The sequence below is a fragment of the Ambystoma mexicanum genome, chromosome 11 (assembly GCF_040938575.1).
Source record: "Ambystoma mexicanum isolate Mex_15411 chromosome 11, UKY_AmexF1_1, whole genome shotgun sequence".
NCBI classification, from domain to species: Eukaryota; Metazoa; Chordata; class Amphibia; order Caudata; family Ambystomatidae; genus Ambystoma; species Ambystoma mexicanum.
Window position 1 is genome coordinate 738,642,461 of NC_090934.1, and position 26,197 is coordinate 738,668,657.

Consider the following 26,197-nt stretch of genomic DNA (forward strand, 5'->3'; position numbering starts at 1 on the left):
AATAACGTGTGGCTGTTCGTGCTCTGCGCTCAGTTTTATTGCTCTGCGTGGTCTTGCTCCCAAGACCCGTGTTTCTTGCTACGGAGCAGAGCACCAAACTCGTTGGGGAAACTTCCCTTTGCATTGTTTGTCAATTTCGGTCACTCCCGTTGCCTGGTAACCCTCACCGGGACTTATCTCCTCTGCCATGCTCTTTCACTGCTGCTCGGCGTCCAGAAAGTGCGCATCCCACGCGTTAGTCCTTGAGTACACCGCTGCTTCTGGCTGCACAGGTCGCCCGCTGGAGCTTCACCTTGGCTGCCGCTGAAATCGTTCCTTCTCCCTGCCTGGCACGGTTTCACCGGTGAGTGTGTTTTCTCGTCTTCTATCAACCTTGCTCACTGTGCGGTATTGCTAATTTAATTTAACCCATGCCCCCACTGGAAGATTTTTTGAGGCCTCACTTGTCACCATCGGTGTGTGGTTCCAAATTCTTTGGTTTAGTCGGCCACCAATGATCACGGTAACCTTTCTTGCTCATGCAGATGAAAACCCTGGCAAGCCAAAGTTCAAGTTTTACCTTTCTTCTTACTTCCGTGCTGTAATATATTTCTTGCAATCGAGCGCTTCACTGCGTGGTGATCTTTCTGCTTCCTTTCATCAATGTAATTTGGTTTTGCATTGCAGTTCCTTGCCCTGGAACTGTACGGCAACAAAACTCCTGCCTTCATAGTTACAACAGCCCGTGCCCCGCCGTGCTCACTCTTGCTGTTTAGCTGTCCCCACCTGCTGCCTTTTGGTGCCGACACGGCACCTGGTCCTGCAGCTCTTTACCCCTCTTGTTCCCAGAGCACGGTAAAGCTCACGGGCAGCAAGACATGATGCTTGTAACACATTGGAGCTAGGCCAAGCCAACAATGTGTCGGGGAAAACAGGACAATGTTTTAAAAAAAAGAATAGGTATCTGCATAAGCAGATCAACTTGTGGTGCTTCGTACGGAGAATCCAGGTTTGTGCTGTTTGCTGCCCAGGCAGCTCCTTATATTCCCTTATGATGGCTCTAGGCACTGCATTTGTGTGGGGGCGGCCTTCCCCACCCCCGGCCCGGCTGGCGTCGGGCAGTTAGTGCCTCCTGGTGACCCTTGCATGTCACCACCGGTTCTTTCCTGCCCCTTGGATTTCTCATGTAGGTGCAGCACATGTTAATGTGTTTCGCACCTTGTGAGGCCCCCGTCCTGTCCTTCCTCTTTGTAGCTGAGGGAGATGGGGGTGGGGGCTGCAGACCATGTGTCTAGTAGCCTGTGTTCTGCACCTCTTCTTACTCCCTCTTGCCTCCCAGTTTACTTGCCCGCGCTTGCGAGCTGTGGGGGGCCCCCTTAGCAGCGCTGGCTAGAATGCTTGTTCCTTTGTTTTTACCTCTTGCCTTTCTTAGTGATGATCCGGCTTCTTGTGTTTCACTGGCCTTAGGAGATGGTGAGATCTAGGCCCAGGTGTGAGGGTGGGGCCAGGGAATTGGTTTGTCAAAGCCTCTTAAGTGCTGCAGGCTAGCCGGAAGCTGATGGGGCTGCAGCAGCTTGAAGTTGGGCCTGATATAGTCACGCTTCCTGGTGCGTTTGATGAGATGGCTTCACTGGATGGCTTTCAGAGGAACTTGGATGGAAGTGGAGCCACCAGCGAGGAGTTTGTTGACACCATCAATGTGAGAGGATGAGGGCTTCAACCACGGTTCTGAAGTCTGAGGCCTGGATAAAAGGTTTGATCTTTCACAGGAGGTTGAGCTAGCAGCAGGCAGTCTGTCATCTTGGAAATGAGAGCAATGTGTTTATGGTCAAACCTATTTACTTAGAGATGGGTGCGAGCTTGGGGGTGAATCCATCCAGCTTCATTTCTGTCAATCAGCTATGTACTTTGGTGAGCTACATTGTTTTCCTGAAAGAGATGGATTTAGCTTTTTGTTAGATTGAGCTTCAGGTAATCATTTGAGATCCACACTTGAAAGAGGGAGAGGCAGAGTCAGGTGATAGATGTCTCTGGTGAAGCTGACCTTCAGAAAGAGCCAAGTATCATTGGCGTATAAGTCAATCCTGAGGTCCAGGAGTTCCCCTAATGGCTCGGGATTAAAGATGACTGGGGAGAGAATGGAAATCTGCAGGGTTCTGCAGGCTATGGGATGCCAGCAGTTTGTGTTGGTAGCCATTTGGAGAAGCTGGTGTCTGTTTTCAAGGCAGGATTCAAACCATAGCAGGATTGGTTAAAGCCCATGTGGCGTGCTTTGCGAGTGGCTGTGATGGAGATAGTGTAGATGTTGAATAGGACTTGAAAACACAGGTTCTCCCTGATCAAAGATGTGAAGGTTGTTGTCAATGACCTATGTGGTTCTCTCAGAGTCTATGAGACTCGAAGAGAAAATCTGTGGAGTCTTTTGGAGAGCCTGTAGATAATTCAGATAGCCCTGGGAGCTCCCAGGGAGTCTTGGGTTCTTCATATAACCAGTAATTTCCAAGCGCCAGAAAAAGGGAGGATAGAAAACAAATATGTCATGGGGGCCATGTCTGAAGTGACACAGGTGAAAGCTGAGCATTGGAATAGTTTTGTTCAGGATCCTGAAAGGGAGATTGCTAGATAATAACACTACCATAATGTAGTCCTTTATAGAGCAAGTATGAATACAAACAAGCATTGGCAGAGCCCACCTGTTTTTAAAATAATGTTTGTGTTGATTATGAAGGTGTGCTGTATTTTCCTAGTTTTGTGATATTATGTTTGAAAATGCAACTTGCAAGTGTTAGAGAGAGCAAACACTGAATGGTAATGGAGTTCCCTATTTATTCCCTGAGCAGTTATGTACACACTTGTGTCAGGTATGGGAAGGGATCAGCACTCCTCAGTAGGGCTGATATCAAGTCACTGGGCCAGTTCAGCACACTTGCTGCAAGTATGCTGGCGCATTACCAGAGTGCAAGACCTTATCTGCAGGGCTGCTTAGCTTTCAATGGCACAATACCTGCAACTGTCAACAGTGTTCTTTTAATTTGGATGCTGCAATTGACTACTCAACTGGGCTGCTATACAATATTATTGTACTGACACTTATTGGAAGTTTTACCAGTGAGGTTAAGGAATGAAGAGGCATATAGTCGTACTTCCACTATTACTCATCTTGTTGTGATCCATACTTATATAGCTTAAATAGAGCATGTTTCGTAGCATCTACCCTAACTTAAAATGGCTAAACAGACTAGCATTACAGAAATCCTGAATAGAGGTGGCTTGGCCATGTGAGCTGCAGAGTAGCTGCATAGCCCACAAATCTATTTTAACACTGTACACAAGAAATATACCCAATGCCTACAGCAAACAGATTCAAGAAACACAAAAAACGAGTACAGCACTAAACGAAGCAGTGCAAGCTTCCCTATTACAGAGGGAAGATACAGCCCAAAGAACGGCAGTGCAGGCCCTATTCACACAGAGGCAGGAGCTGTTTAATCCTGGCATGTGCTGTTCCATGCCAAATATTAAGGGCCCTTCACAGACGTTTTTAAAATGTTCTCTATTCCGCTGGGGCTTGGTCATGACTTTTGTTTCAAGAGGGTGGCTGTGGCACCACCCATCCTTCAATAAATGAATTGGAATTGTGCTGATGGATCCTGGAAAATTGTGACCAATTGGATTCTGCTCTGCAGGAGTACGAGGATGAGTAGCGGCGAAAATGTCACCTCAGCACATTTCTACAAACCAAGAACCAATACAATCATAGAAGTAAAACAGGCACAGGTAAGAGATATACCCTCCTCACCTTTTGTTGTAATGTGGGCTGAGAGAAGGCTATGTTCTGAAGAGGGATTTGAAGGTGATCCAGTAGTGACCCAAACAACACAGTAATACTATCCAAAATAAGGGGAATGTCCAATCAAGGTTCTAGAAAAATATATATATACTTAGTCAAACACACCATCTGCAATAGAACTATCTAGAAGACACTGTACAAAATCCACCCCTGTGGAAAGACAGAGACAATGCAACAGATAGAAGAATACATACAGGGGTGGTAGGCAAATTGTCAACCACAAAAAAGATATATCTTTGAGTGAAAAAAAGTGAAACATTGACCTAACCAGTCTCCAGCTCCCAAATGAACCAAGAGGGCAGTTATTGGCCACAGTATCTCGTTTCAGGTCTTTGGTGGGTCGACCTTGCCTGAACCGTTTTTGAGCAGTGATGAGAGTTGATTAAGCTCAGTACGAGCATGGTGGATCGTGTGGGCCCAAGCAGCAAGCGGGCATCAAACTGGTTCAAATGCGATAGCTTAGTGTGGCTCTGAGGCTGCATTTGGTCAGAGTGCTCATCAGGATCTCTTTGAGGTTGGGCTGAGTTGAATCAGGTTGTAAACGCCGGAAAGGGCCAATAAGTGACACTGCTGCGGTTCAAGTCAGCAGGCGGCGGTTGTGAAAATGTTGATCCTGTTGCTCCAATGTCGGTTCAGTGGAGCAGCTATTCGAAGGGTGAGTCGGGTTGAGTCGCGTTGTAAGCACTGGTCTGAGTCGGCAAGTGACTCACTAGTGGTTCAAGTTGGGTCTGGGTAGCGGGACGTTGACTTGAACCTAGCAGGTGTCAGACGAAGTGAGGGCATGATGCAGCGACGAGCGGGATGTTTGTGTAAGCATTTGTTCGGAGGAGTGCCAGAAAATAGCACCGGCAGGATCCCTCAGCATCGAAGGCTTTGAATTTGCATCGATGGCCGTCTGTGCTGTGAAACCCACTTCAGGGGCTCAAAGACAGGGCAGGAGTCCTTTCAGGGTCTGCACTACCAGCCCTGGGAGATTCTGGTGCAGAATGGCAGACCCTGCCCCACAGCAAATGTCACCCCTAATGTGCCCTGGGAGTGGATAGGGGCAGAGCTCTCATCTGCCTTGGACTGCTTCTTCTTCCCCTCAGTGGTTGAGTACTACTCTCCCAAAAGAGGTCCACTGAATCCATCTCCGGTGTTGTTCCAGAGTGAACCAAAGAAGTGTTAGGAGACTCCTTTTTTATAGGTAAATGTGCACAGGTGATTAGACTAAAGTTAGCCTGCCTTCGTCGTCCAATCCCTGTTCTTGAAAGAAGAGGCCTTTGCCCTTCTGACATAACTGCGAAAGTGCTTTGTTCTAGAGGTACTGGAAGGGAGAGGAAGGAGAGAGAAAGGCAGATAGAAAAGAAATGGTGGAAGTCTTCTTGCATGGCACAGAGCTCTCCTGATTACTCTGACCTTGACCCCTTCATGTCTCACTAGTATCAAAAGCCTTAAAAAATGCAGCACCCACGTGTGAGGCTACTATGTATGAATGGGTGTGCTCCTTTGATGCCTGAGCCCAGGGCAGCACCTGTTGGATGGCTGTCTTTGGCAGAGGGCGTTACCTACCATCACAAAGAGATAAAAGAAGAGGCATGGCTATTCAGGTTCCTGTGTTGTCATTTGGCAGGCTTAGCCCGTCTGGCCAGAATATACCTTCCACAGCTGAGCTGACTCACAGAAGCTGACATATCAAAATGGATGAGGCTGTAAAAAATTAGAATACCATCCGCCATTCCCTAAATCAAGTATGGCTTATATTTAAAGATTCTTCTGCCATCAGTAAGTACACCCATAATTACAGGGTTTTGGAACAGGGGTGCATATCTTCAATGCAGCCCCTGCACTGCAGAGACCTGGCTGTCACTCCATCTGTCAAATGGGCACCTGTGACGTCTGAACCTGCTATGTACCACTGGTAGGGCAGACGCTGCAAACCAGGGTACTGATACAGCAGGACACAGGTACACACTATGCTTTTGGCATGGAGATTATGAAATAAGAATCTGATAAGAAGTTTACCTTTTTAGAGATGGAATTAACTGCATCATTTTATTATTTAAGGAAAATCAAAAAAGCCAAGGCTTTCACACCCTTGCCAGATGGCAATTCATCAGAGTAGCAGTGTGTAAAATGGCAACAGAACAGCCATTGAGGGGGCATGCATGTTTCAAGCTGTTTATGTACCCCTGCCTGAATGAAAGGAAGGCTTGGTTCCTTCACTGACACGAAAGCCGGGTTGCATCTCGACGACAGACCAGGTAGGCCCAAATTATTGAGTTATCACTCTACTATATTTGTAGCATAATTATATATTTGTATACATTTTCAAATGCTGCCTCTCACACATATTTCAATTTGAATGACTTTACCGCTTCAGACTATAACCTTAGATGTACTACTTACCAGCCTTCGGGGTCAACAAATCTCATGTCAACTCTTATGTGTACGTAATGCACGCAGGGACCCTCTTTATATTGCATAACCTCATTTACACTTTAAGGTCCATTGTACGCCTTTAGCTTTTGACACCTTTAAGTAGATCAACAAATAAACATCTAATGGGTGCTAACATGCACTCACTGTACAACTCTTGTAATGCATGTAAAACCTATGACAATATTGCCTGTGTTGTAGTTTGGCAATGTAGAAATACCTGCTTTGTAGTTTTAGGAGGCTAATTCAATGGGCTGGTACATATACACCGCCTAAACTGATTGTTTCATCCATTGTGATGAAATAGGTTTGCTCCTATGCCACTGAACAGAGCCTGTGTAATGGGTTTGGTGTCTACTTTCCTATTGCAGATGGTACATATTACTATGACTTGATACCCTACTCCCAATCATTGCACTAATGTTTACTCACAGCACCTAACAACGATCATTCATGTTCATCCCTCATCAAGTTGCAAAGCAGATGGGGGATCACGAGTAACCCTCCTTCCAAATCCCCTTTCCCTTTTGTGCACATTCACCTTTACCACGCCAACCCTTACACTTCCGGCAGTTGGCTTGGCACCCCAGATAATCCACCTGGTTTATCGAAAACTGTATATGGTGAAGAAGTCTCCACACTTCATATGCATGCTTGAGCATATCTTGAGTCTATGCACAACCGTGGGCCGACTAATTTCAGTATCACACAATGAATGTGCTAGAAGTTTCCCCTCACAGAAAATTGCGTGGCATCATAGGCAGGATTGTGTTGCTTATTTTCCGGATTTTAGTACCCTTTCACTGATTACACGTACACCTATGCTACCATAATCATACGCCCTCCCCTTTGACACCCTCCCCAGTTGTTGTCCTACTTCTTTGGTGATGTCTGGCCCATCTTTGTACCTTTCTCCCACAAATCACTGTCTGGTTAACTTTGTCTGGGGGCACAACACACCATTATGTGGCATACGGTCAGCAACATCAGACCACTACAGTGGTTATGGGTGCAGTATAAACACGTATTAGCTTAACATTTGAAAGCGCTTCAGTCCTGCAGAAAAGTGTCAGTACTGCCTGAAAGAATAAACTTCAGTCTTGCAGAGAAATACAGTCATTGCCACTTTCAAAACTCTGGGCCTCATTATCACTCTGGCAGTGAACGTTCCGGTAAATACCGGCATGGCTGCCGCCGGAGTCATTTTTTTCCCGGCGGCAAAAAAATCCCCATTCCCATCGATTCCCATTGGACTCGATGGTAATGCGGAGGATGGATGCAGCGGCACTGTGTGCAACAGTGTGGCTGCATCCGTCAAGGTCTGCGAGCGGAGCGGGTGCCATTCTGCTCGCCAGGTCAGACCTGGCGGGCTGAAGGCACGCGCTCGCAGAACTCGTAGTTTTCCAGCCTAGAAACAACAGTACCAGCAAGCTTACCGATACCGTTGTTTCCAGACCGGCAAACTCGTAATGAGGCCCTCATCCTGCAGAGAAATAGCCTTACTTTATTCTTTAAATATTGCAGTCCTGAGGGAAATTCTGTCACATTCCATACAGTGTTTTCCCAAAGTGAAGTGCTGGAACTGTCCGATTTCATGTACAGCAAAAGGTGTGTCATCCAGCACCCAAGGGGTATCAATGGTTCTGCATAATAAAATGTGATGCATAACAGAATGTGACCTTAAATAAGGCATTACAGGTGGTATAGTGAGTGGTAATAAATGGAAAGTGCAGAATGAGGGAGGAGGAGGAGGGAGGAGGAAAGAGAAGGAGCGAGGAGGAAGAGGAAACATTGTGGAAAAAATATGCGTTTTACAGCCCACTGAGCCACTGATATGTCTCACAAATGCACAATTTTAAACAGTTATGTTCTCCCAATTAATGTTTAGCAAATGTTGTAGCAAATGAGTCATTCCAAAGCACAGTGACCAGTGTCATTGATCAAATAGAACATAACTTCTAACAATTATACAGGGGATTTCCCCTACCTATTTAATCTGTTAAAAGTGCCGAAGTGTTTTTTTTATTTGTTGTTTACGTTCCCAGCTCACTGAAGGGTTGGGCTCTCCTCTGGTCCCGGGGAGATCGTTTTTATTACTTGGAGTTGCAATAAATAAAGCAAATAGGGAATGGAGGGTCGGTGGGACTTAATAAAAGGCATGTTAACAAATATAATGAGAAGTATGGTCTGAAAAGTTGTAATGATGTAGAACCTTGTTCCCGAAGGAAAATAAAGGCATTAAAATAAAAAAGTGAAGACATGGGCATATTAACATGCTATATATAGATCTAAAGCTTCAGTAGCAATTTGATGATGTTTTAAAGGGGCTTTCACGTTGATAAGTAGACTCCTGTAATCGATTCCCTTCATAAGCAACTCCCCACAGTGGAGTCCATAATCAATGCTAAGGAGCACCAGCACATCTGGCGGGAACCCACCCTGCTCAATCGGAGCCAGTCCTCCAGCGACCCCTTAACCATTGAAAATGCCCATCAGTTTACAGGTCCCCTTCTAAGTGTACAGCAGCCTTCGGTAACCAAATTGGGGCAATGCACATAATAGTGCATGACATGGCCTCATATCAGCACATAATAGTGCATGACATGGCCTTATATCAGCACATATGTATTTCAACTTTTCTACAAGGAAATTATAGCTCAGATTGTGTAATGCAGTGCAGAATAGATTACTAATTATGCAAGCGCAGCAGTAGTACATCTATTCCGTCCAGTGTCCACAATGCCACACGAATATACAATGTAGCTCGAATTAAATGATGTTGATGTATAGTTATTAGCCAATGTAACACACATGTGCGAGCATTGAGCACAGTTCCCCGGTAATGCACTTATTTTGCTCCATGACTGCAGCTCCACAGCAGTACACACATTTGTTGCATTTTGAAAATGACAGGCATTGGTATTTAGAAACCCATTAGTATGTTAAGACACAAAGTTACAAATAGAAATACACAAGTTAATAGGTGGGGCAGGCACACCCACACATAAGAAGAGACACTCATGCAGTTGCCCAGAGGCAGGCACCATGTGCACTATGACTAACACTGAGGCATGCATTCACTCACAGACAGACTCACAGGCAATCTTGCACAGAGTGAGGCAATGGCAAACAGCGAAATAGGCACTTACGCACATGAACAGCTCCAACCCTCTGCCAAGCACTGAAAAGATAGCAGTATGCATATGCAGCAATAACATTAACTTACCCCCTTAGGACAGCTGTCGCATCCCAGTACAAAACATTGCCCTCCACCTCGAGCCAGATGACAGATGTAAAGACAGTTTGTACTACCTTGCAACTGTAGCCTGAGCAAAAACCCAGCCCCATCGTTGGGGTGGGAGATGCTTTCTGCCCTTTTCTGCCCTTTAGTGCGGGCCCAACGGAGGAGATAAGAGCAGCAAACCTGGGAACACACTCCCTCCTCCCGCTGCCCTACTACCTGCACTGCTGAAGCTGGGAAGAAAACGTCAGACACCAAACAGCTGCAAGCCTTTGATCGACGCCCAACCCAAGGAGTGGGGCTGCAGGGGGTGGAACTTGAGGCTATTTCAACCACGGTTGGAGGTGAACATCAGTAGATCACTGGAGGAGAGTATAAGGAGGCGGCATAGGGTAAACATAGGCTGTAGGAGAAAATCAGGAAGTGGTGGCAAAGATTTGGCAGCAGAAGGCTGGGAAGCGGAGAGAATCCAGCTCTGGTGAGCTTCTAGTTAGAAAAGCGTAAGCATTGCCCAAGGCAAGGGTGTAAGGGAGAGGCCCTGATCAGAAGGGGTTGAACCCATGGTGGGAGGGGGAACGGACATGTGGCATGGTGTTGGGGAGTGCAAGGAACCGAAGAGGAGTAGAGAGGAGAGACAGAGGGTAGAAACCAGGTCCCTGGTTATAAGAGAATAGTAGGGCCCCCACAAACTCCTAGCAGGGAAAACTGAACAGAAGACCCTAGTGTGTCCTCTACACAACTGAAACAAAGGCTCTGACTATTCCTACAACTCAGTGCAGAGAAATGGCAGCAGCTGCAGAACCTGAAGAAACTATCAGAGGTGGCTGGTTGAGTGTCAGGGAGGAAGCCAAAATCAAAACGAGACCTTTGGACTAGTGGAATGCTGACAAAATACTTCCCTGACACTTTATACTTGAATCTCTTTGCCCACGTTTTGACCCACGTATGACCCAAGTATGAGCTCTTTTGCATTGTGGAGAGGCAGGGGAAAAGACAGCCCAGCAGAAGGGGATAATGTTGAAGTTCCGTCCTAGTCCGGCAACTATTTGTTTTTTGTTCTGTTTGAAAGCCATACATGCACTTTATTGAATAAAAAACACTACACACTATACATGAGGTAAAGGAGTGCCCAGTGATGCAGGAAGTCGAAATTGGTGATGTTGAGACCAAACCTCTGGTTCCATGTGGAGGGGGTTGAGCATATGGTGCTAGACTCCCCTCCACTGCCTCTCAACAGCTTTTCTTCTGTTGATTCATCATTGAGATTAAGGTCCTCCTTCACCACCTCCTCAGCATCTCCACTTTCCCGTTTCCAACACTACCCTCTTCTCCTGCCACTCTGAGGAAAGATTAAAGCCACAGCCTGCCAATCTATTACACACTGGGGCTTTCACAAAGCTCCTGGCCTCCACGTCAACTTTCACCCTTCCCACCCCACCAAGATCCTGCAGTCCACAATTGGTTATTAAAGAGCACGGGATATGAAGTTTCTTGTGCTGGTTGGTTGGAGTAACCTATGCAGAGGTTCAAGCAAGCTGGGCAGCCATGTAGGATAATGGCCCTCATTACAAGTTTGCTGGTAACCCGCCAGTAATTCCGGTGGGATACCAGCAAACTGACTTACCATTTCCACTGCCTGATATCCTGGAATTACTGGAATATTACAGGTGGCGGAAAGGGTGGTAAATACCCACTCCATGGAGTCCAGTAGGACTCCATGTAGTGGATTGCTGGTATTTCCGGCACTGGTAATACCGGCTGTTTTCTGCAGGTGGGGGCCTGATTCACCTCCAGCTCTGGGCTGGAAGTACATCAGGGAACCCCCACTGGCAAACGTGTAGTTTGCTGGTCTGGGGAAAGTGCTGGTCACGGTATTAATGCCACGTTTACTGCCATTTTTCCCAGACCGACAAACTTGTAATGAGGGCCTTTGTCTTGAGAGCTTTCGTGAGTAGAGGTGGCCCTCCAAGGATCAGATGTTGGTGGGAAGAGAGTTCCAGATTTGGCGCTTGCACAAAGAAAGCAGAACATCTATTGGGGATTGTTCTAATCTGGTTGTAGCTTGACAATTTCCATTGGAGGAATTCTGGTCTTACTTTGTGAAGGGCTCAGTGAGTGATGCACAATGCTTTGAGGGTGGCCATGTGCTTGACCAGAAGCCAGTGAAGAACTTGCAAGGCTGGGCAAATGTATTCTCTCAGACCCAAGTGTGAAATTAATCTTACTGCTGTGTTTTGTATGTGTTGCATTATTTGGGCCAGCTAACACAAGTGTGTTGTTAAGTAAATTGGCACAGCCAACATGAGTCTTCTACAGTGGCAATAGATATATATATATTTCTGAGGCTTGTGGAATCTGCTTAGATCACATGCTGTGCATAGGCCGACATCTAGTGGAAGCTGCGGAGTATTACAGTTGGTTTTTTCGAAACTTGAAAATGGGTGTCGACACAGGGCGTGCCAGTAGTACTATCCCTAGTGTGATGTCCACTGTACCCATGATCCCTCATGCGTGTAGGACCCTCAGATTGTTTTTTTCCGCCATACTGGTCGGAAGCATTTTGCGGAGTTCCCTGGCCTTAGCCATACTTTTGCTAAATATTGTTATATTTACCCATTTCTCCACCCCAACGTCGAGTCACCGAACTTCCACACTCGACGCCGGCCCGGAGAAGAATTCGACCGTCGACAGCTGCACGACAGATTTGGGCCTCGGAAGGCTTCCGGCCTCGGCCCGGGCCTTGGAAGGCCTCTGGCCTCGGCCCTGCAAGTAGGGAGAGTGGGGGGTGGACAAACTCTACACTCTTTTGGTATATAGGTACATTCTTATATATTCCTACACTTACTAGCCCGCTGCCACAAGGTGCGTATGGAGGGTACCCCTTTCCAATTCTGCCCCAAGTGCAACCGCAAGTACCCTTGGGTCGACAGGCACGCCATGTGCAATCTCTGCTTGCCGAGGGACCACCCCGAGGCGAACTGCAGAGCGTGTAGTAGGTTTAAACCGAAAACACTTAAGGACCGTTCGATCAAGCGTTGGGCCCACCACGCCAGGCGTCAGGAGGCCATGGCAGCGGAAGGCGCCTTCAGCGATGGCAGCAACTCTGTGCTTTCAGACGGCGAGGGCAACGTGGCGTTAAGAGACAGCCGAGCGCAAGTCCCCGACCTCGGAAGGTCGTCCGGCAGGGCGGCTATGGGGAAGACCCCCGGCGACACAAGCGCTACCCATAGCACTTCCACAAAGCACATGAAGTCCAACCAAGACTCGACGCGCACGTTGAGTTCTCGGAAAGAGGCATATAGAGAACAGTCCGATTCGGTGTCCTTTGGATGTTCTCGATCTAGATCGCCGCATGACTCCAGGCAATCATCCACTGTTGCCAAGAGTGCCTCGCTCCCCAAGGTAACGGAAGTTCGATCGTCTGAAGAAAAAGTCGACTTCCATCCCCAGACCGCACTCCAGGAGTCGGCGCCCGCAGACCACGTAACAGCGGCTCCCGAGTCCCTACCTCCACGTTCTAAAGATAGGGACACTACCCCCGAACCTCGACGCCAGGCGTCGGAAGGCTCCGGAGGAGCGAAAAAACAGGGAAAACACTCTTCCCACTCCACATAAACAGATAGACAAGTCCCAGTCCTGTTATCCCAAGGACACCTGCTAAAACCAGTAAGTCTAGTCAGGATAAGGCAGAGAAAGCCCCAGAAAAGATCATTCCCAGTTCTAGAGAATGGTCTAGTGATGATAGACAGGGTTATGTCAAGGATGTCTTCATTGGCAGATTTTTACACAAAAAACCCTGAACACTTTCTCTCCTATACTCCCGACGGGTCAGCACCCTCAGGCTCTAAGGATCCAATACCTCCAAGTAAGAAGTCCTGGTTTGAAGCCCCAACACGGTCTTCGGACCCCTTCTATATACAGCCCTACTCCCAATATCAATGGGATACATCCTTTTGTGAGGATCCAGATTTGGGCATGTTGGAAGAGCAAACTGGTACGGGCTACTATGAGGATGATGAGGACCAAGAAGAGGAAGACCCTGAGACCTACAGAGTAGATTCCCCGGTAGAGAAAGAACCCCCGATTACCGACTCCCCTGTCGACAATCAACCTCTCCTGAATGAAGTTCTGTCCCGAGCGGCAGAACATTTTCAAATTGACACACAGGGTGCTCAAGAGGAGAGGGACTTCGCAGAAGAGTTAGTGGGAGAAAGGAGGCCTGTTGCTCAGGCCATCCCTATCCTTAAGTCTATTCAGAGGAGAATAGACCCTTCACTTTTAAATCCTAACCTCACCAGGGCAGTGAACCCCAGGATTGAGAAACTTTTCAGGGCAGCCCAATCAGACCCACTGTATATAAGGGGGCATCTGAAACCGGACTCCCTGGTTGTTACTAACACCCGTAAGAGGGCTGGAACACCCTTGTCATCGTCCGAAGCTCCTCCGGACAAGGAGAGCAAGAAACTGTATGGTTTGGGCAGGAAAGTAGACTCCACTTCCGCCTACCAGGCAAGGATTGCCAACTCCACCACCCTGTTGGTCAGCTACAACTGCCATCAGTGGGAAGAAGTCGCGGCACTCATAGACTCCGCCTCAGAACCCTTAAAGAGCCAGTTGGCACGAGTTGCGGCGGAGGGAAGAGCCGTGTCCGGTTGCATTTTAAAAGCAACCTTTGATGCCGCGGATAACGCCGGAAGATTGATAGCAGAAGGAACTGTTATCAAGAGACACGCTTGGTTACGGCAGTCTGGATTCAAAGCTGAAACCCAAGCATCTTTGTTAGATAAACCGGTGGAGCCGGATCTGTTGTTTGGTAAGGCGGTCGAGGACACGCTCAAAAATGCCAAGGACGAATATGAGACACTCAAATCCCTAGGCCAACTAACCAACAAACCCCCTAATCAAAGAGGGAATGGCAATTTTCGTCGCCCACGTGGCCAAAATTCCCAGAGAGGATCTAACTATTCCCAGGGGCAGGGTACACCACGGAACAATAATAACCAACAGTCTACCCAGGGTTACGGCAGGGGTAATAAAAGAGGACATGGTAAGGGTAGAGGCAGTCCCAGTAAAGGAGGCGGCATGCCTCCACAAAAACAGTGACGCTCCATTCAGGGTCCCTTCTCACGCAACCCCAGTAGGGGGATGCATTCCCAACTTCACCCAAGTTTGGGAAGGGATCACATCAGACAGATGGGTGCTGTCCACAGTATCCGCTGGGTACTGCATAGAACTGTTAGAGCGTCCCCGGAACCATCCTCCCCGACAAAGAATACATTCTTTGGAACACCAGAAGATCCTCCTCGAGGAGATCGTCAATCTGCTAGCAAAGGGCGCGATAGAACTCGTCCCGGGACACCAGGTAAACAAGGGTATTTATTCAATTTACTTCCTTGTGCCAAAAATAAGATTTGACAAGGCGCCCAGTATTGGACTTACGGCCTGAAAACAAGTATGTCAAACCCCAAAAATTTTGCATGACTACTCTCCAAGAGGTAATCCCCCTCCTAAAAAAGGGGGATTACATGGCAACATTGGACATGAAAGATGCCTATTTTCATATTTCCATGTTCCCAGCGCACAGAAAGTACTTGCGCTTCAAGGTGGACAGTCGGCACTACCAGTTCAAGGTACTGCACTTCGGGATAGCTTCGGCTCCAAGGGTATTCACCAAGGTACTGGCGGTGGCGGCAGCACACCTATGCAGGGAGGCAATCCCGGTGTACCCTTACCTGGACGACTGGCACATCACGGGGGAGACCCCAGTAATTTGAAGAACAAACATTCAAAGGACAATCGACCTCCTCTTCGAATTGGGCTTCTCAATAAACGAGAAAAAGTCAAGTCTGGTGCCAAGCACTTCCAAACAGTTCCTAGGAGCTATCCTAGACACTCAAGAGGGGTTGACCTTTCCTTCTGAGGAAAGAATTCGAAATATACTGCTGCAAATTCCGCAATATCAGTCCGGTCGCCAGTTAACGGTACGCAAAGCAATGCGGTTGCTGGGCATGATGGCGTCATGTATTTACCTAGTCCCCCACGCGCGCCTGCACATGCGTCCCATGCAGGAATGGTTGGCGAAACAGTGGCCTCAGGCAAGTGGTCAGTGGGACGATCTAGTGGTTGTTTCGCCAACACTTGTACAAAGCCTAAACTGGTGGACAAGAGAAAATCTGTCCAAGGGGAAACCCTTTTACGATCCCGAGATACAGGCGGTAGTCACAACCGGTGAATGCCTGACAGGGTGGAGAGCTCACCATCTCCACCACACAGCTCAGGGTCTCTGGTCTCACTCAGTGGCCAAGAATCACATCAACCTGCTAGAGCTTCTGGCAGTATTCAGAGCACTTCAAGCGTTCGAGCCCTACCTGCTAAATCTGTCAGTGCAAATCCGGACGGACAGCACTACAGCCATGTTTTACCTGAACAAGCAAGGAGGGACTCATTCGCCAAATCTGTCCAAGCTTGCCCAGAAAATTTGGAAATGGGCACTCAGACGGAACATCTTCCTGTCATCGCAACATGTTCCAGGGGATCTCAATTCTCTATGCTCTAAGCAGAGACCCCCTACCAGAAGAACACGAATGGTGTCTACACAGAAGAGTCGTAGAAGATATCTTCTCTCAGTGGGGCTTCCCCACTGTAGACCTATTCGCCACAAGCGAAAACAGACAATGCCCAGGATTTGCATCCAGGTTCCCCCAACCAGACTCCCAGGGGAACGCCCTGTGGATGAACTGGTCAGGAATGTTTGCGTATGCTTTTCCACCAACTCCTCTCATCAGGAAGGTGGTCAACAAGATGAACAGAGAGTTGATGACGCTTGTCCTGGTTGCTCCCATGTGGGCGAGACAACCGTGATTCCCACACTTACGCAGATTAGCCGTGTGCAAACCGATCAAACTTCCGGCCTGGTACAACCTACTGTCCCAGCACCAAGGTCAAACAGTGCATCCTCAACCCAACTCAATGAACCTCAACACTCAATAACACAAATTTCTTCCTACAGCATGCGTACTGTACTTCAGCTGCAATAAAAGGCTCGCATATTTTGAGCATGGCTCCTGAGGTTATAGAGTTCGGACATCTCAATTTACCACAGAGGTGTATGGACATCCTAAAAGAATCTAGGAAACCAAACACGAGGCACTGCTACTTTGACAAATGGAAGAGATTTGTTATCTGGTGCCAGAATAAACAAATCAACCGAGTTGATTGCACTCCTTCCACTATTGTTAAATACATGCTCCACCTGCTGGATGCAGGACTGGTTTTTAACTCACTGAAGGTACACCTGGCAGCTCTGTCAGCATACACCACTTCCCTTAACAAGGTGTCGTGGTGGAAAGTACCAGTAGTTAAAGCCTTCATGGAAGGAGTAAAGAGACTTCACCCTCCTATTTCAAACCCACCACCAGGATGGGACCTTAACGTGGTGCTATCTAAGTTCATGGGCCCCCCATTCGAGTCCATGCACAAAAGCAGTCTCAAACACCTGACTTACAAAACGGCCTTCTTAGTAGCAATTACATCTATAAGAAGAGTCAGTGAAATTCAGGCTCTGTCAGTGCAAGAGCCCTTCTTTACTGTCCATAAAGATAAACTGGTTTTACGCACACACCCTAGGTTCTCACCTAAGTTTATTTCAAAATTCCACGTGAAGCAGTCCATCGAGCTTCCGGCTTTCTTCCAAGACCCACAAAGCTCGGCTGAGGTGAAACTACACACACTAGATGTGCGTAGGGCGGTCCTCTACTATGCAAACAAGACCAGACCGCTAAGGAAAACAGATCAGCTGTTTGTCTCCGTAGCCACAGGCAGAGAGGGGGATCGCGTCTCTAAAGGTGCCATCTCTAAGTGGATTATTAACTGTATCCAGCTGTGTTACTCACTTTCTGAAAAAACTCTGCCTTTCACTCCTAGGGCCCACTCTACAAGAGGCATTGGGGCCACTCTGGCTTTCATTGCAAATGTACCCCTTGACACCATTTGCAAAGCAGCTACTTGGAGCTCTATTCACACTTTTACTACTGCATTGACACCCATTCCAAGACAGATACCCAAGTGGGACAAGCGGTTCTAAGACATTTATTTGCTCATAACCCTTCTCACATCCCACCTCCTTCTTCAGGTACTGCTCGCTAATCTATGCACAGCATGTGATCTAAGCAGATTCCACAAGCCTCAGAAGGGATACATTACTCACCATAATCGTATTTCTGATGCTTGTATCTGCTTAGATTCACATGCGACCCACCCTTCCTCCCCTCTGAGAGAAGGCGCATGGAGGCTTGTAGTTCTTACCTTTCTTTATATCTGCTTGGATCATCTGTACTCACACTTCTCCTCATGCTACCTCATGTCAGAAAAAATACAATCTGAGGGTCCTACACGCGCGAGGGATCATGGGTACAGTGAACGTCACACTAGGGATAGTATTACTGGCACGCCCTGTGTCGACGCCCATTTTCGAGTTTCGAAAAACAAACTGTAATACTCTGCAGCTTCCACTAGATGTCGGCCTATGCACAGCATGTGAATCTAAGCAGATACAAGCATCAGAAATACGATTACGGTGAGTAATGTATCCTATATATATATATATATATATATATATATATATATATATATATATATATATATATATATATGAACAGCCAGCATTAACAGGTCTTCTTCCTATGGCATATATCAGGAGTACTGGACAAGCATTATAGCATTATTCATTGTGTTATACAGTAACAACGTTATGCTGGAACATATTGTGGGGCAAGGCACCATGTAAATGTGTTGAGAAATTCCCCTGCATACTGTTGGCACCCTTACCAATTTTATTCACAGAAAAGTGTGCTGTAATAAGCACCATTATCACCCAATATTTTAAAACATTTTCTAGGAGAGAGAATCCCCTGCAAAAACACCCTTGGTTGGTTGGGGCACCCTCACTACACTCGATGTTTGCCTCTCACTAGTGGTAAATATTTAAGACCCTCTTGTCAAATTGCCAGCCACCTCTGCTCCCCACCCCTGTGCTTTCCTCTTCAGCTCCCAAAAAGTTATTCATTCGAAAAATACATAGTAGCTAGGACACTTTCTGCAACCCGGTCTAGGGGCTCAATCCTAATTGTGCCTGCTTCAGAGCAACGAGAAATGAGATGGCAGCAGGGCAGACCTGGGCAATCACTGATGGGGATCACCTGCCCCGTATTCTGCCGCACACTGTCTGGAGCCTTCTACCTCTTCAGGGCACTGCACAGGCTATCCTGAATGCACAGAAAACAGAATATGGTGGTGGCTTGATTGCTTTTCTAAAAAAACACAAATTGACTTGTTTAATAATTGAATACTACATTTTAAGATGCTGAAATATGAAGTTTGTTCAGTTTAGTTTGAAGACATCAATATGTGTTCATTCAATGACAGGAATACTTTTGGCAGTAGATGGAGCCGGGGGTAATACATTAGAAGCAGCCCTGGGGAATGTTGACCCCTGACTTTAGCCGTGATCAGCTGCACACTTTGCCAACGGTATGAACATTTGTCGCAGCTTTTGGAAAAGAGAGAAAAGTAGATTAGAGACAAAGGGCCGGATCCATGGAGAGTTTTCCTATGGGATTGCACCATTATAAAACACTTCTGTGAATTAAGCCCATAGAGTGAGCAGGAAAGAGAAACAATATACAATTATTCATGTTTGCTTCCTATGTTTTCCATCAACATGACTACGTGGCTTCGGTTAAGTGTTCTGATGAGCATCACTAACATAGACAATGCCTCCAACTATACCACACTTATGTTAGCAAGTCCTAATAATGCCGGCAATCTCACTTCGATGAGTGAAAATAAGTGTTACGGTATTATTAGAAAATGTCTATTAAACATTTACATCCAGCAACTGCGGCTCTTGCTTGCTTTGGCTGCTTCCCTATTCCCTTGTGAACTCCAATTTCTTTTTCCAAAGCCACAATTTAGCTGACACTGCAAATACTGCTTTTGTTATTCCACTGTCTCGGGTAAGATGTATTGGTTAAGGTTTCTTCAAGTACACTTTAAGCAGCCAGCTTCTAGTATTTCATGAGCTGAGGCAACTCTAGAGCGATTCTTGTTTTGTCGTTGCAGCATGTTTGTGTAAGGCACGCTTAGTGTTGGCGCCTTCTGTTCCATAGCCTTGAACCAATGTACATTTAATACAGACCTGAATTTTGCATCTAAATAGACTTTCTTCTCTGCTAATGTGGAACATGCTATTCTGGAAGAGGCTTAAATAACCATATATATTTATATATTCCTCTTACGCCCTTAGTAATTAAACCTGTTCCTATAAACGCAACTCGGTTTACAACCTCTGAAGAACACAACATCCCTGGTAGGGTTTTGCAGGTGACCTTCACGTTACGCCAATGTTCTATAGTGGGAACAGGATTGCCGGAGCCATTTTACAAACCCTCTATATAAATGTTTAACACCAAAGTGCTAAAATATGGGAGCCTTTTATTGCAGCTGAAGTACAGTACGCATTCTGTAGGAAGAACTTTGTGTTATTGATTGTTGAGGTTCTTATTGGTGGAGTCAATCTTTATTCATTTATTTATTTTGTATTTATTTATTTATTTATTTGAGCGTTTCCATGTGCCACAAGACAAATTGGGGGAGAGCAACATAGGAAAAAAGTAGAACAACAAAATGTTTATGTTGGCCTTGTGACAATCCTACCGTGCAAGTGCAAGAACAAGGTGGTAAGCGATGGGGGTGAGGGGGAGTATTGATAGGGGAAACAGGGAGGACAAATCAAGGCCTAGTAGGATCGTTTTGTTTTGTCCTTCCTGTTTCCCCCCACCCTCCTGTCTTGTTGCGCCTCGAAACACATTGTGTATAGGCGCATTATAAATACCCAATACATAAAATAAATAAAAGGGTCACCTTGAGCACTCTGATGAGGGTCCCATAGCCGCTGATACAGACGTGAACCTCTATATAGAACCTAGCCCCAGCAGCAAGGCAACCTGCTGTGGAGCCCATGACTGCAGTGACATTACCATTACTTGATCATTGCTGACTGCTGCCGCTGCACCATTGATTCCCACGTCCAGCATGCCCTCAACAAGCCAAACCATTTGGCAATTGGAGTCTTCTGACTCATGTCCTTTATCCTACGGACAGACAGCCAAATACCCGTCGAATGAATGATCTGGGTGACATCAGCAGCTCATGTGACTACTCCTCAACTTCTTTAAGAAGCATCCCAGGGTGCCTCCACCTGGGCGTCCATTCTAAATAGCAGATGAAAATAAGGGCAATTCCTGCTTTAGAGTTTTAGGGCATAAAAATGTCAAGGGCCAAAACCCATGCTGGCCTTAACCCATGTAATCATATGCATCACTCTCCGCTGTCTATACCACACTTTCACTGGCATACACAAACACACAACCCACAACCCAGTACCAATGCATCTTTAATCCACACAACCTCTTCAACATCCCACTCACAACTGCCCAGCAAATGCCACTGGAAACACTAACTAAGGCTCACTCTGCAGTGCTCCAGGTCACAGCAGTTGCAGGTCTTATCTTTTCATCTCACTTCATGTATTCATCAACACGTGCTATGACAATACAATTGTAATCCATAATAAAATAGGAGCAATAAACAACATACAAGTGCCTTAAGGGGGCAATTAAACCATCCATCAAAACATTTCAAACTCTCAGAATGAGCTTGTTTTAAAATGCACCCAGGTCTGCTACCAGAATGAGTTAGCAGAGCACCCAACTTATCTTATGACCACACGCAACTACAACAGAATCTTCATAATAGAAACATGGCTCAGTCGCACAGCCCCCAACCACCTTGACATCCTTGTCCAATTTGGGTACAGCACTCAGCAGATCAACAACATAGAGATGACCGGAGGTGGCCTTGCTGTTCTCCGCAACAACCCATACATGTCTTACTACTCAATTCCATGGATATAGAAACGTTCTACTGCCCACTCTCCTGTGCTCAAAATGTTACCTTCCACCTGACCTACAAACCACCCCAGATCATCATTGCGATTAGCGAAGAAATCTCTGACCTCATCAGAGCAACCGTCAACCACTGTGTCAACTTATTCCTCTGAGTTATCAATCTGACAGAACATTAAGTAGCAATACACAGAAGCAATCTTTCATCTCCTGGACTCATTTTCACGACGCACAGCCCCTCACAGGCCCCACCCACAAAGAGGAAACCCGCTGGACATCATATTTATTGCATCACCATATTTCAACTGCCTTCCACCTCTATGACTATACTAGCCTCACACCACAGCCATGTCTATCCCGTTCTAGCACACATGGCCCACACACCAGGGATTCCAAAACAATTTGCTTCCCTAAAAAAACTCAACGCACTGGAACACCTCACTACAATGGCACCCCTCATGCGCACTGACTGGCACTGCTAACATCCTTGCACTGATGAAATTATCATCCAGCAAAAAAAAGCTATCAGTATCCTGGTATACACAAGAAAACATTGACCGCGAAGCTGCCATTTGCAGGCAAGAAACAATATGGAGGAAATCCCAACAACAGGAGTACTTCACGGCCTTTAATACAGCGAGTTCAGCTCGGAGGACTGTTATCTCCTCAAATATCATCACTACACAACAGCCAAAGGGAATGCCTCCAACACAAGCGGATCCCTCTAAGGCACTCTTCAAGACTTGTCAGTCACGGAATCAGTCCCTAGCTGTTTCCCTTGCACCCGAATCCATAGAGAAAAGCAACAGAGTCCACACGTTGTTCACAGACAGAATTGGCAAGATTCCATACTGTGTTAATGATACCAAACCCACTATAGATGTACCAACCAATCCACCATGACATCGCCCCAAACAGTCAGAATTCAAACTCATAACACTGAAAGTGCTCATCAAAATCCTTGCAAAACTAAGTTCAAATTATATAAGGATGATGTCATCACATCCACCATCTGGAAGAATATCCTCATTATAAAGGCCTCACTCCCTCAAGGCATTTTTCCTGGTGTTCTAAAAATTGTGCAACTCCTTCCCACATTCTACTCTGATGGCATAGCGAACTACTGCATCACTCATTTACTTTTCATTGGAAAGGTAATAGAAACAATCCACAGCTCCACAACACGATAGCTGACCTCCCTCCCTTTCAAATACCAATTTGCTTTTAGTCCCAGATGCAGCAATGAGTTCTCTACCATCGAAATCATTGACAAGTCACTCCTAATCATGGGCAATGACCTTCCATTCCTACTCCACCTCTGAGCCACATTCAAGACGGTTTTTCGCACAGCACTGCTCAAAAACCTCTCCACCTGCATGTGGTTTGATGCCTCATTTCTTCACTAGTTTAACTCCTCACTAACCAACACTAATTCATCCAGAGAGACACACGCAGATCTCAATGACAGCTAGTAGGACACACTAGCAACAGAATACACAGGGGTCAATAAAGTTTAACACTTTTATTCAATACTGCAGGTCGAGTGAGGTAAACACCGATAGGGACTAGAGGATTCAAACTACAAATCATAAAGCATAGTAATACAAAGTGTCAGAATGGGATGACCTATGTGTCATAATGTTCTATCTATTGGAATGCTCGCCCTCTCTAGTATTCCCAAGCTAGCACACAGTCTAAGGGATTTAGTGTCCAGTACGCCTCTTGGCTCTAAATTATAATCTCAGGGGTGTAGCACTCTGCCTGATTCTTGGCTCACAGACTCAGGGTTGTAGCACCTAGATCACGCCTGGCCTCATAATTTAGCATCCAACCCAAATCGTGTGCTTGTACCTCCAGGCCATGGGCCAGCACTCACTCTAATTCTGTTTGTGCCTGGCTCGCAGACCTCCCGTGTCTGCTGCCTTGCCTGCCTCTCACAGAAAACCTGGCATTCCACTGTCTCTCAGTCTATTTAGCCACCCACTGCCCTCCAGATCTTGCAGTACCTCCTGGTGGCATCTACAATGCCCCTTGTTCCTTGGGCAATCCTGTCTCCTAACTTATCTGCAGGCATCTTGCCAGAGGTTGGTAGGTCTCTCTCCTTTCCTGACCTCGCTGCTGACTTCATACTTCTGCCTCCATGACTCATAACCCCTCCCACAAATAGGGATCTTTCGTAGAGTGTTTCATCTTGGTCCACCCTAGTTAAGGTCATAGCACTTCCTGCTCACAGAACTCTCTTGGCCATGGTGCCTCCAAACTTCAATAGTTTCCACCTGTATATCACCTCTTCCAGTCCTCCACAGATCCTCCCCATGTGCTGTTATGTTGTTATGTTAGGCCATGTTATGTTATGTTAAGATAACTTATAAAGTGCACGGTCACCCAAAGGTATCATGGCGCTGAAAGAGAGGAACAGCTAGCATAAGCCATCTAAAACAGTTAGGTCTTCAGGGCTCTTCTAAATAGAAGATGATTAGGCACATTTTTTAGCGAGAGAGGCAGGTCATTCCACAGTTGGGCTGAGGCCACAGAGAAGGCCCGCCCACCCATGCAGGAGCGACAGAAAGGTGGCACACAAATCAGGCTGGTGGAGGCAGATCGCAATGTTTGATTTGGGCAATAGCGGGTAAATTTAGCCCGCAAATATTCTGCACCTGCATCATTCAAGGCTCGATGAACCAAGCAGAGTGCCTTGAATTCAATACGCCGGGCCACAGGCAACCAATTGAGAGAGCGAAGAACCGGCGTAATATGAGCCCCATAAGGGGATCCAGTCATCACATGTGCAGCCAGATTTTGGAGCCATTGGAGAAGGCCCTTAGGTTGGGCCAGGTATAAGGAATTACAATAATCCAGCCGACTAGCAACCAGAGCAGCTACCACCGGGGCCTAAGATCCACAGGTAGAAAGGGAAGTACCTTTTGTAATATTCTCAAAGGATAATGGCCAGCTTTACAGACCTCAGACACCAGTGCGTCCATCGCCAAAGTGGAAGAGATGACCACTCCCAAATTCTTAACCATGGCGACTGGAACAGGAAGCGGGCCAAAGAAAGATGGCCAGAAAGAGGACACCCAGAGTGCAGGATCAGGAGGAGAACCAACCATCAGTACCTCCGTCTTGTCTACATTTAGCTTCAGCCCATTGTGGTTCATCCAAACCCCTAGGGCTGACAGGTACCGCTGCAAGCACAACGGCATCTCAGCCTGATCGAGATCAAGCCGGACCAGGATCTGAGTGTTGTTGGCATATGAATAGCACCTGAAGCCGAAGGAGTGGATGAGACACACCAATGGCCAAATGTAGATGTTAAAGAGGATTGGAGACAAGGCGGAGCCTTGGGGCACCCCACAAACAAGGGAACAGAAACAGAAAAGGAAAGGGGGAGTGAGAGTCTTTGAGGTCTATACGTCAAAAAAGAAGAGAACCAAGCTAAAACTTGGGCAGAAATTCCGATCTGAGCGAGGAGAGCCAGCAGGGTAGGGTGGTCCATGGTATCGAAAGCCGATTAAGTAAAATCAGGGCAGCCACCCCCCTGCATCAACCAGCCTTGCCATGTCCTGCACGCACACCAGCACACTTTCTGTACCTCGTCCGGGTCTAAAACCCGATTGGGCAGGATCAAAAATGCTAGATGACTCCATAAAAGATGACAGAAGAGGTGAAATCAAAGACCCCAGAAGTGTCATAAAGGCAGGGAAAGGTGAGATAGGACGAAAATTGGAAGAAGTGCAGGATCAAGAGAGGGCTTTTTGAGAAGGGGAATCGTTGTCGCCATCTTCAATTCTTGAGGAATAGGACCCATCTGACAGGAGGCATTTATAGCTATTGTGATCCCACCAAGTAGATCAGGGAACATGTCCTTCAATACTGCCAGAGGGACAGAGTCAACTGGTCAACTGGGGGCGCTGATTTAAGATGGCAGATAGCGCCAGAGATTTCCAACTCAGTGATCTTTGGAAAGAGGGACCATCCCCTGCTGTGCCTATTCCCCTCCTCCTACTTCTCTACCCTTCTCTCAATTGGTGTGAGATCACATGACTTGGTGTGACTTGTCCCATTGGCCTTCTAGTCTTTGCTGCCCCCTCATTCTTTATTTCTGACATTTAGTCACCTAGTGTAGGGAAGAAAGGTTATAAAACCTAAGGGTGGCACCTTGGATTACATTGTTGTTTTCTCTCTGGAGGCGTTTTGTCAGAAGTCAGTATTCTTTTCTACTGTTTTAAAAAGGTTAACCATTTGTATTTCTGTTTCCACAAATGTAATCATGAAACAGGTAAGGCACCTTTTTATGGTTATTTGTGATACTTGCATTTCTCACATTACCCTCTTGCAAGCACTAACTTTGATATCATAATTTCAGACTTGTCTTACTAAAATTGATAAGAGAAACATATGGTGGGCCAAACAGTATGAATATTCCCCAATACATGACTCAACTAAAGTTGAGTTAGGTAGCTATCTCAAACATATTGCCATTTGTCACAAAAATGTTGTTGTCGTCTTCTGACACCTGTTTACCATCTTAGTAGCTTTTATAAAGGTGAATTATCACATGAACATCTTGATTTGATTGATGCCAATTTTGTTAATTGAATTAAAAATAAGAAATGGCAGGTGTCAATGCATTTGAATTATTTCATTAAATGAGCATGAACCTTTAGGTTATCACACCTTAAATTCATAGTGTGACTTTATATTAATGGTAATGCAGCCATTACATTGGTGCAATGATACATGATG

At 46.5% G+C, this 26,197-nt stretch overlaps 1 protein-coding gene across 1 annotated transcript in view; it reads left to right on the top strand.

Annotated features, from left to right (window-relative positions):
* DKK3 (dickkopf WNT signaling pathway inhibitor 3) overlaps positions 1–26,197 on the top strand; it is a 400,000-nt gene that overhangs the window by 142,768 nt on the left and 231,035 nt on the right. The gene's annotated exons all lie outside the window — the stretch shown is intronic.